This window comes from Mytilus galloprovincialis, chromosome 13 (assembly GCF_965363235.1).
Source record: "Mytilus galloprovincialis chromosome 13, xbMytGall1.hap1.1, whole genome shotgun sequence".
NCBI classification, from domain to species: Eukaryota; Metazoa; Mollusca; class Bivalvia; order Mytilida; family Mytilidae; genus Mytilus; species Mytilus galloprovincialis.
In genome coordinates this window covers 72022326-72034490 of record NC_134850.1, presented here as the reverse complement: position 1 = coordinate 72034490, position 12165 = coordinate 72022326, and the positions used below count along the sequence as shown (strand labels likewise).

At 33.0% G+C, this 12165-nt stretch overlaps 2 long non-coding RNA genes across 2 annotated transcripts in view; one reads left to right on the top strand and one right to left on the bottom strand.

The window, feature by feature from the left end:
• LOC143056388 (uncharacterized) overlaps nucleotides 1-4507 on the bottom strand; it is a 72505-nt gene extending 67998 nt beyond the window's left edge. Inside the window, exon 1 of the long non-coding RNA XR_012972318.1 lies at nucleotides 4104-4507. This is a non-coding gene — a long non-coding RNA (uncharacterized LOC143056388). The remainder of the gene's footprint in view (nucleotides 1-4103) is intronic.
• A 1407-nt stretch (nucleotides 4508-5914) lies between these two features.
• LOC143056394 (uncharacterized) lies at nucleotides 5915-8140 on the top strand. The gene is made up of 2 exons (XR_012972322.1): nucleotides 5915-6044; nucleotides 7584-8140. It is a non-coding gene; the product is annotated as an uncharacterized LOC143056394 (long non-coding RNA).
• Nucleotides 8141-12165: the final 4025 nt, after the last annotated feature.

Here is a 12165-nt window from a genome sequence, read left to right as displayed (position 1 = left end):
TGTGTCCCTGAGCGGTCAACTCTGCTTATAGAAAAAAAGTTCTCCATTGTGTGTCATTCATATTATAATTGAACCCCATTTATAATATTTTCCTATTATTCCTTTGTGTAATAATATTGATCGTGGTCTACTTGATACAATGGACTGAGTAATACAATGATAGTATGATACAGTTGTCAATTACAGAACTAAATATTTATACAACTATTGATGATCCACATTCTGATGAATACATATGGCGACCAATAAGTACAATTTAATGCACAAGTTTCAAACAGAATGCTAGAAATGGACTGACGCTATTTCTTTGGTTTTTGTGTTTTTTGCTGTGCATATGCTGATTTTGTGAAAAGGATGGATACACAATATAATTTCTTTTCTATTAAAATTTATTTTTCTTATTGAAGTTCTTTATTTTCTATAACAATAAAAATAAATAAACCCAAAGAAATTAAAAATTCAAACAACAATCTATTAGGAATCATATATTGAAAGGAATAACCAAATATAAAACAATACACGACAACATATCCAAACAAGACAAAAGAAAACAACAATAATTACATTTACGGTATCAATTTTTATGCACCAGCTGCGCATTTCGACAATCAATGTCTCTTCAGTGATGCTCGAGACCAAAAAATTTGAGAATCAAATCCTACTAAATCATTAAGAGCTTATAATAAAAAAAAATTTTGAAATTGCAAAACTCACAAACCCACAAGATAATCCGAGGTCACAAAAAAAAATCTAGGAGACAAAAAAGGCCATTATGATTCAAACTACCAGCAACACTCTTTTTTCTGATTTTGTGTATTTACCCTGCTAGAGGGTCGGGAAGTATATCAGACTTGGCAAAGGACTCAATTTCATGTACTATACAAGATATTCATAAGCACCTGTAGTGTAACTGATTGTCATCAGAGATGGTATTTGAAATATATAAATATTCCACCTAATTAATGAGATAAAATAAAAAGCGTCTATTGAGTCAACATGGTTTTATTATTATCTAGAGAGTTTGCGAACACAAGTTAAAAATAACTTCGATATGTATGGTCATTCTAAATAACAGTGTCAAATTGAGTAGTTACTAGAATTATCATTTCAGCACGCACTACCAAATGGATGATATGGTAATGAATACGGAAATTAATTCTATAAAAATCTGGTCAATATTGCTGTTTCTGTATACTCAAAGAAAAAGTTCAAAATAGTGTTTATAGTGGTTTTAAATTGATATAAATAGTTCAAATAAATCAAAGGTACCAGGATCATAATTTGATACGCCAGACACGCGTTTCGTCTTCATAAGACTCATCAGTGACTTTCAGATCCAAAAAGTTATAAAGCGAAACAAGTACAAAGTTGAAGAGCATTGAAGACCTAAAATTCCAAAAAGTTGTGCCAAATACGGCTAAGGTAACCTATTCCTGTGATAAGAAAATCCTTAGTTTAACGAAAACTTTAAAGTTTCGTCAACAGGAAATTTACTAAAATGACCATATAATTGATATCCATGGCAACAGCGAAGTGCTGACTATTGCGCTGGTGATACCCCCGGGTACAAAACTACCAGCAGCGTACATTTGTATCCGAAGTTGTTCTTTTGTTCAATGGGTAAACATTAATTAATCATTCATACTCAGAGAACCACAATGATTGGTAAATATCTGAAATACATTGTCAAAACTGCTAGCTAATCGTATGATTCAAACAAAGGCAACAGTATAAAACTGCTTTCCAAAAATCATAAATGGATTGAGAGAAAATAAATTATGGTTACAAACTTAAACCGAGGGAAACACATAATGTATAGCAGGAAAACAACCAAACAACAGAAACCAATAAAAAATACAAACATCATAAATTAGGAATTAGGAAAAAAAACTCTTTTATGGATTAGTGTCATTAGCTCATTCGACAAAAAGGCAGTGTCAACCTGAAGATAACCTCATAATCGGTACTTTAACTCGATTTACCAGCACTACCACTATCAACATATATTATATTCAGATTCATTCTACATATAACATAGATGAAGACTAAATACTGGGAGAGAAAACAAATCTAGCTCTGCTGGTATTCTCACAATAATCTACATTGATACCGTGTAAGTGACCTTAATTTACGTTTTATCAGACACTACAAACCGATTGATTCTGTCTATCACTCAATCTATAGCAATAATCACGTTTTGTTCGTCTTGTCAGAACTGATTTACTAAAGACTGTCTCGAGTATGTAAATAATCTTAAATGATTTAGTATACATTGAATCAATGATATAACTATCTACCAAGGATAAAAATGGACGAGGATAAATATCGACGCACCTTTATGTCACCATAAGGCCAAGGGTCAATATATTTATATTTGTCAACTAAAATATATTATTTAATTTTTTTTAAACTTTTAAATAATCTAACTTTTCATAGATTTCAGAACTTTAAATTCTTACAAAATTTTCTTATTCATCAATTTGCTATTTTGAATGTTTACCTTTGTAAAGTATGAAGGAAGAATGATGCTTATGAGACATATGGCCGTTATCTCTAGATTTATGTAGAGGCAATGTATTCACTAAAAAGATGAAAACATTAAATATTAAGGGAACATTCAAGGTAGAACTGCAATGATGATTTTTGTAATGAAAGTTCCGAAACTCTGTAGAACTACAATGATGATTTTTGTAATGAAAGTTTAAAAAACGACTAGAGTAAAACCATTCACACAGGAATATACATGTATTGATGTAAACAGATTTCAATAGAAAGCTATCTTCTGAAGGTTTGGTATCTCGAAGTTATACATGAATGTACTACTAAACGGTAGATGGGCCTGCTTTCTGTGGTCATACTTATCAGAGGAGAAACAGCTGTTTTATGGGAACATTAAACGTTTTAAATAGATTGGTAACACATGAAAATAGTCAGGGGATGCAGGATGAGTTACAGGCAATTTGAATATACTGTTCGCTTGTATAAGTATCAATCAAATATGACGGAGCAAAGTGAAAGATCTAAGTTTAATTAGATAAGTTATTACTTAAATATTTTTAATCGTAGTTTAGACATAAATCAACGGTAGAATTATCTGTTAAAGCTTACACAGAATTCGAATAAATATAAGGTATAAACTTGGAATCTCTGGGCCAACATCAACGTTGTAACATAACATCTGGTAAAGCATAAGTATTAAAGGTCTATTTTATGTCAAAAAACACAGATCAACTTATATCAGACTTCTTAAGAAGGCTTATTCCTATTCTCAAACGTTAAAATTTACTGAGGTGTATTGTTGGGGAATACGATGTACTGGTTGATTGTCGAATGTTAAACGCCACTGTCAGCACAGTTAGTGGTCAGTTTGTATTTAAAACAACCGCCGATCATTGGCTGGAAAAAAAAAACAGAAATCGAACGTGCCTGTCAATTGAGAGATTCAAACTAACGATCTCGGTGTTGACAGGCTAGTGATACTGTTGATGAAGGAATTTTATTTGGTCACAGGGACAGTCACACCCAGGCACCTCAGAGGAATACGATTGTTAATCATAATCATACGGGCAATAGAAACGATGCGGACTTACAGGTCGGACAAAGAGAAACAATAATGATATAACTATAAGGCGCGATGTGGTGGGGCTGACAATGAGAAAAATATCCAACACAGTCAAAATGACTTGAATGCATCACACGTTACCAATCTTCACATGCAGAATATAAATGCGCATGTTATGTGGGAAGAAAATGTTTCTACAGAGATCTCTAAACTGTCATTGTAGTAGCTAATAAAAGCGTTTGATGTGAGCAGTGATTATCTATTAATAGTTTCAATACATAAAAGAGGGACGAAAGATACCAAAGGGACAGTCAAACTCATAAATCTAAAACAAACCGACAACGCCATGGCTAAAAATGATATAAGATATGTTACTCGTGTAAAACAGTGGTTTACAGATCTATGAGAACGTATTGCTTCCGAACCATACAATTCCTTGATGATTATCGTTGTATAAATGTCCCTCTGGTATCTTTCGCCTCTCTTGCGAAATATTAATTAAAATGTGTATATCTTTTAAAAAGAAGAGAAAAACACTTACCATTAATCAAGGTCTTTTAACGGAATATAAATCAACCGCAAATCATCCAGTATTAAAATATCGAACATAAGTGCATCAATTTATAAACCATCAAAGAAAATCACAAGCTGTGTATTGATATTTTTTTCACATAATGGATGTTTTAGCACAACCATACAATAACTAGTGATAGAGTTAAACAACCACTGCTGAGGTGTACGAACTAATGAAGAAGAAAATCGAATTCTCGTCACGTGTCTATTGCATTCTAGCAAATAAAGATTTTTTATTCTAAACCTGTTATTCTGCAAATTAAATTGATGCTTTCAACGAGGAATCATATTGAATATTTAACTGCTATATTTGTGTGTGATGTACAAGATGTTATATAAATCATCTCTACGGAGATAAACTGTTTTCCAATTGATTGTTGTTGCCTTCCGAATAACACCAATATAAACTAAATTGCCGTACAGGGTAATCATACACAAACAACGACATCTATTTATAGAGTAGAAATAATTGACCTATGAAGCGATGTAGATCTAACATTGCTCAGGGATTGTAGAGTAGAAATAATTGACCTCTGAAGCGATGTAGATCTAACATTGCTCAGGGATGTAGAGTAGAAATAATTGACCTATGAAGCGATGTAGATCTAACATTGCTCAGGGATGTAGAGTAGAAATAATTGACCTATGAAGCGATGTAGATCTAACATTGCTCAGGGATTGTAGTATATCCATAAATGAGGGCCTTGGTGAGGGTTGATTGCTTTATTACGCATTGTATATGTATAATAATAATAAAAAAAGATGTGGTATGATCGATAATGAGACAACTCTTCGCAAGAGACCAACTGTCACATAATGCCGTGTTCTCTATTCAGTTTATTCTATTATTAAAACCAGCATTAACTTATCTTTATAATTACCAATACTCTCGCCAATACTATGCAATAATCTCTTTTCTTTATATCAAACCGTCCTGTACACATTTTTTTCATTTATTTTCTCTTTATCATAATCGAGCATATTAATAAAATTGATAATTGAAATATGGAATGTGTCAAAGAGACAACAACCCGACCATAGAACAGACAACATGCAGAAGAAGGTCACTAACAGGTCTTCAATGCAGCGAGAAATTCCCGCACCCGGAGGCGTCCTTCCGCAGCTGGCCCCTAAACATATGTATACTAGTTCAGTGATAATGAACGCCATACTAAACTCCAAATTATACACAAGAAACTAAAAATAAAAATAATACAAGACTAACAAAGGCCATGCAGAGGCTCCTGACTTGGGTCAGGCGCAAAAATGCGGCCGGGTTAAACATGTTTATAAGATCTCAACCCTCCCCCTATACCTCTAGCCAATGAAGAAAAGTAAACGCATAACAATGCACACATTAAAATTCAGTTCAAGAGAATTTTTATATGTTTGCCCATTATAACATGTAATATATAAACTATTCTGCAAAACCCATTCAAACCCTCATTAAATAATATCAATTTAGTATTTCGGGACAATGTAATATATATTTTCCCAACCTCATTCATTTTCACCTGGCAATTGAGTCTTTTGCTTAGGAAGCTTCTGTATGGCTATGTGACATACATGTATAGATTGCATGTCCAGTGACAAGTATTTCAATCATATTCATGATATTGTAGATATATAAGAACCCTAAATATATAAGTCATCAAAGTTGGTGATCCAATGTTTGACTAGATTAATGGCATTACTCATTACACATCCAATTCTAACATAATATACTAAATTTATTTATCCTCTGTTTCCTTTCCAATCCGCATCTAAGTTCAGGGTTTATGATTAAGGGGACACAACTGCAACATTCATGACATTTAAAATCGTATGTTTTTGTTCCGGTTATTGATTGTTCGGCTTACGACGATATGAGAATTAATGAAATTACTGCTTGAACTACACACACACACACGTAAGTGTTACAGGTTCCTTAATGTGTATTCATTTGTTTCTTCATATAAATATAATATGTGCGACATATATATAACCTACTTGACCTGCTACTATATATAATTTGTACATTTATAACCAGTTTCTGATTTTGAATCAATAAGAATATACCGGTAGTACGTATATACTGTCTTCAGTATAAATTTAAATAGAAATGTGTAAACTTGTTGGTTTGCGATGGAGAGTTGTCTCATTGGCAATCATCTTATTTCATAAAGTAAAAGCGTCCCTAATAAAAAAAAAAAATGGGACAAAGGTCGGTATTCTATATATATATAAGATTGAGTTCATAATATTTCTGTAATATATAATGATCTTTACTTTCGTTTTCTATTTGATTTTCTATATAAAGTAAACGGGAAATGTAAATATTTATATAAAATATAAAATATAAAATGTGTAAACGATTGATTCACTGTGTATATATAGCCTTTATAATTGCTAATTGAAGCAAACAAAAATAAGAAAATTAATATCGGGACAAAATCAGTCTCCTGACTAGACTAATTCATATTGTGTGATCTCTCCTGGTTCGCTTTTTGACAACCAGAGGCACCATTTGTTCCAGGCAGTGGCACATTCATATGGGGTGTAGACGTGACGTCGTCATACACCGTCCCCGGTTTATATCCAAAAATATTTAATATATATACATATATATAATTATCATCCCACATATTCTTATATCTAGTTACAGTAAAAGACTGAAGTTCCTCTACTGAAAGTAAAATACTGAACGACAGGTGTTTCTGGAATATTAAGACACAATTAAGAACGTGACAAGAAGAAATGTGCATGCTTACCCTTCTGGGCGCCTGAGTCCAATCTAATCTTTTGCTTGAGATCCTTTTTTTTTTCTTTCTGTATTTTTTTTTTGTGTGGTTTTTTGTCAGTTTCAACGTATTTCTGCCGGTCTTGTGTTATCTTTTTCACCTACAAATTATTTTTAATGCCACAACATCGGTGACCTATAAACTACTTTGTTATCTTGGTTTCTTGGGAAGGTTGTCTCATTGGCAACCATACCACAGTTTTTTTAATTTTTATATCAGCCTCTGTGGTGGGCCTGTATATTTCTATATAATTGTATATTATTCTGGATGTTTCGTTCTTTACTTAGATTTGACATATCCATCACACACAAGTTAACACACTTCATATAACATTTGTGTTTATAATATATGAATAATTAAAACAAACTAGGACTAAAATTATCACCTTTTCGACCCCCAAGTAGATTAATATTTTTTAGAAATCTGTCCTTATTAATCGATTGAACTGAAGTTTGATTTTCTATGTTATGAAATATGTATCCAACCCCATTTACAATTAGTTTTTCCTCTTCACTGTGTGGCAGTATTGAAAGCGTTGACAATAAATAATACAGACATGTTATTGAAGGGTGGTATCTGTATATTTCAGACATGTTATTGAAGGGTGGTATCTTTATATTTCAGACATTTCAGACACATTATTGAAGGGTAGTATCTATATATTTCAGACAATGATCTAAAACTATAATGGAAGGCTCACGACCTCAAGTGTACATCAGTCGTACAGAATCGTTCAGCGCATGTCACAGACTACACAGTAACGTACTTAGTGAGGAGGATAACAAGAAACTATTCGGGAAGTGTAATAATCCAAATGGACACGGACACAACTACAAGGTCGAGGTCATTGTCCGAGGTAGCGTCGACCCGGTCAATGGTATGGTAATGAATCTCGTCACCTTGAAAGACTACATGGATCAACGTATAATGCAGGTGCTAGACCATAAAAATATAGACAAAGATGTTTTATATTTCAAAAACATTGTTAGTACCGCAGAAAATATTGTAGTGTTTATATGGAAACAGTTAGAAGAAGTAATACCTAAAGATTTGTTGTATGAAGTTAAGTTACATGAAACGGATAAAAACGTGGTTTATTACAGAGGAGAAATGTTTAAAAACGGATAAAAACGTGGTTTATTATAGAAGAGAAATGTTTAAACAGTCAGAACGATTCTACCTAAACTGTAGATTTCCAAATATAATAAGGCATGCGTGCAGTCAATTTTATTGTTATTTTTTTCAATTATGAGACTGACTTTATACACCATTGAGACGAAAATTCAGTACCGTCAAGAAAAAATATTAAAAACTTAAATGAGACCATCGAACACCTGCCGCCATTGTATAAACTCTTTCAATCGGGTCTGATAAAAAAGACCATAGTATACAAGAAAGTACATATTTTACATGAAATACTTCATACACACAACCAGAAATATACACATATATGTCTCTGGCAAAACTGTTACTTTGACTTTGTCATCAATAAATATTGGCGTTAATTTTGTAGCAAGCTTCAGGGCTAAGGATCACTGAAGAACCCCTGTGGGAAGTTTGTTTTGAGTAATAAAAAATACACATGAAACTGAAATAGAAAGGCATATTGCCTGTTGCTGAGATCAGAAGTTTGTAACAAACCTTTAAAAGCGAATGCGATCTGATATGGAAGTTAAAATGTTCAGCACAATTATAATTGGTCAAAAAGGTAAAGCTTTGATTCTTCTGTAACAACGGGACAAGGAAATTAGACTTTTTCAGATATTGTCTCATATCTATACTTAACCGGGAGGCGGTTTTCGTGAGACCGCCGATTTACTCTTTCCATTGATTTATTACAATAATTTAGAAAAACTGTAGGAATGGTGTAGAATTTGTGTAGAAAGTGCATTGTATTTTTAAAAAAAAATCGCCATCAAGGACAAAAGACAAACCAGAGAACAAATAAGACACACAAGGTCAAACAACACCATTCAACATTGAAAACTAAAATCAAATTGGAAACACGGACCGTAAAAAAACTGGTGCGACTAAAGGTGCTCCAGAAGCGTAAGCAGGTCCTTCTTGCAAGACAACAGTTGTCCAAAAAATCACGGTAATTGTTACAGGCTCTCTAGTAAATGTGCATATGACAAAATCGTACAAAATACATATAAACAAGATACAAGTTATCAAGAACACAGTGGTTTATTTCAGTTCTTCATCTTGACAGTCGCTGCATGATCATTTCAAATATTTATATCCTACCAGGTCAAGATGATCCCCTATTGTCGACTTTTAAGCGATTGTCTTGAACGTTCACCTTGAAACATTTAACATGTTAACCCTGTCGCAATTTTGCGCCTGTCCCAAGTCAGGAACCTCTGGCCTTTGTTTTTTCTTGTATTGTTTTCAATTTTAGTTCTTCTGTGTGTTGTGGGGTCTAGAAAGGTGTGCATTCGCCAAAACACGTTGTTTCTGGGCCGGCAGTCCTATAATAAAAGACTTATGAGGTTCATATCATTTACACTCAACGTTTTTTTTTCATGTATTTTTTTACTATCAATGTTTAACCCGAGTTGGGGTGCAACATTGATAATAAAAAAAAAAAAATCCGATACTATCCGAATTCGGGTTCAACATTGATAGTAAAAAACATATCCGATAAAAAAACGTTGAGTGTAAATGATATTTTTACACATTCCCCCATCTTCATTCATTTTTCTATTCACTTTAGATCAATAGTTGCTAACCGCACTTTGATTTTAAAAATATTGATATTAAGATCTTATAATAAATAAACTGACAGAAATCACTTGTAAATCATGAAATTTGCGCAATGATTTGTCACGAGGTATACTAGTAGTATGACAGTATTGTTCTCATTCACCAATCTTGCTATGTAAATGACACAAAAATAGAAAACAAACTACAAAACCCGCAAGACACGCAAAATGCTGCTGTTCAAAAACATTTTTTAGCGCCAGGAAACACTCAGATTTTAACGCTATAAACCCCAGAGCTTTTGGGGGCGTTGAGCGGCCCCCATACCCCCTGCCGTGTCCCATGTCTAATTTGCCGAAACCGTACCATTATTTTTTGGCATGCTACGCCTATGCATATTATAATGGTTTGTCTGTTTTTCCAACTTCAGATACTTCATTTCACTAATAGTTGTTAACAAAGCCCCTGAATGTTACAACAATGGCACTAAGGTAATAATGGTATAATGGTTTGTCAACAGTGTCGTTAATTTCTGGTTAGCATGTTTATATTGTAGTATGTTGGTCCTGGGTGTACAAGTACAAAGCCACATCTTGTCTAACAAATGTCGTCGAATATAATTTCTATGAGGTGACTTAATCTTAAAAAAATTTATTTTCCCCTCGTGTCTTAGTAAATGTAGTAGTTATGTCTTATCCTTGCTATAGTTATTTAGTTTGAATACTGTGATATTTTACTATATAGTATATCACTTTATATTACGGTAAGCTGCTTTTTGTTATTAGTTAATTGGTCTACATCCTACAACTGGTGAGCATCACTGTCGTTAATCTGTATTATGTATGAGTCTTGACAATTATCCTGTTTTATGAAGACAATCGAAATATCTATATAAATAAGGCAGTATTTATCTTTGTTCCAGCAGAATCTCAAGGTCAGATCACAGAAACTATCGTTAGTTTAAACAATATTTATTCAGATAATTCATCATAATACGATATTATACAAAGGAAATAATATTCAGGATTCAGAAACAAGCAATTTGCTTTTACAAATCTGTCTCCTTTACAAAAATAATACACTTATTGAACAATACATAAATATAAATACTGGCATGCTCTGTAATAAATATGTGAATATGAAAAAGGTGAAAGAAGAAAAAAAAAGAAGAAAAAAAGAAGAAGAAAAAAATTAATGAAAAAAAAAAAATAAAAAAAATAAGAAATAAACATGAATTATTGTAATGTATACAGTGTGAAATGCTTTGGTTCCTATTGAGTGATGAAGCATTAACATCAAGGGTTAAAACGTTTACTTTTAATAATATATTTCTGCACCAAACTAAATAAAAGACTATTTTGCTCATCTGAGAGTACCGTTGATCCAAAAATCAAAGTTTTTGTGTTAACTTGGACAGGAAGAACTGAAACAGAATCTAATAGTTCTTGTCTTAAGTTAGTATATATAGGACAAGATAACAGGAAGTGAGCATTTGTTTCTACATCACCACAACGACAATTTGGAGAGTCTACTAAGTTACGAAGGAAAAGGTGAGAATTCAATGAGCTTGAATCCATTCTTAAGCGAGCATGAAAAATTTGACCAAAACGATGTCCTATATAATAAAAACTATCGTTAACTGTTGATATGATCAATGTTTTCGTTTTCTTTTTCGTGAGGGTGATAGTGGTAAAGGATGCTGAAGTTGGACAGAAACTAAAAATTGAAAGTTTGTTGGATAGAGACAGAAATTGTGCCTTCCAATAAACACCTAGACACGTACCCATCAGACAATTGTCGCAAGGGTTTAAAATAGTAAAAAGAAATATGACCTCTTAAACTACACTAAAAACGTTACTTATTTAATATTGATTATTCTGAAAAGGAAAGAACGATTAATCAACAGACTCTATCACGTGACATACTCTTGTACGTTCAAGACCAGGGGCGGATCCAGGACAAAGGGGGGTTGGGTTCCAACTATATGTCCCCATTCAAATGCATTGATCGGCCAAAAAAAGGGGGGTTCCAACCCTCGGAACCCCCTTCCCCCCACTGGATCCGTTAATGCAACTTATTCAAGATTCCATAACAAAATATCTATGAACAAATAAAATAACCTGCAATCTACATTAAATAAAGCCGTCAAGAAATTTATCAGGAGGACCTATTGAAATATCAAATGTAATATTAAAAGAAAGTAGTGTAATTATAACGTAAATGATCACTGGTCGAAAGTAGTACTGGTCAAACTGACTTAACAAAAACTTATAAAAAGAGGATGTGGTATTCCCTACTTCTGATTTTATCCCTGTAAATCAACCTTTGTCAATGCAGCTAGATAGTAATCTGCCTTCTTTCTCCACACAGTAGATGTATTGCATACCAGTGTTCGTGGCAAATTCTACAGAATATCACCACTCCGGGATCTATGATATCATTATCAATATAATTAAATGGATAAAGATTCTCTGGTTCTTACGGTGTCTCTCTCTTTCTTCTCAATTCAATATGAGATAGATAAACAGTATTTGGTTTTACTGGTGT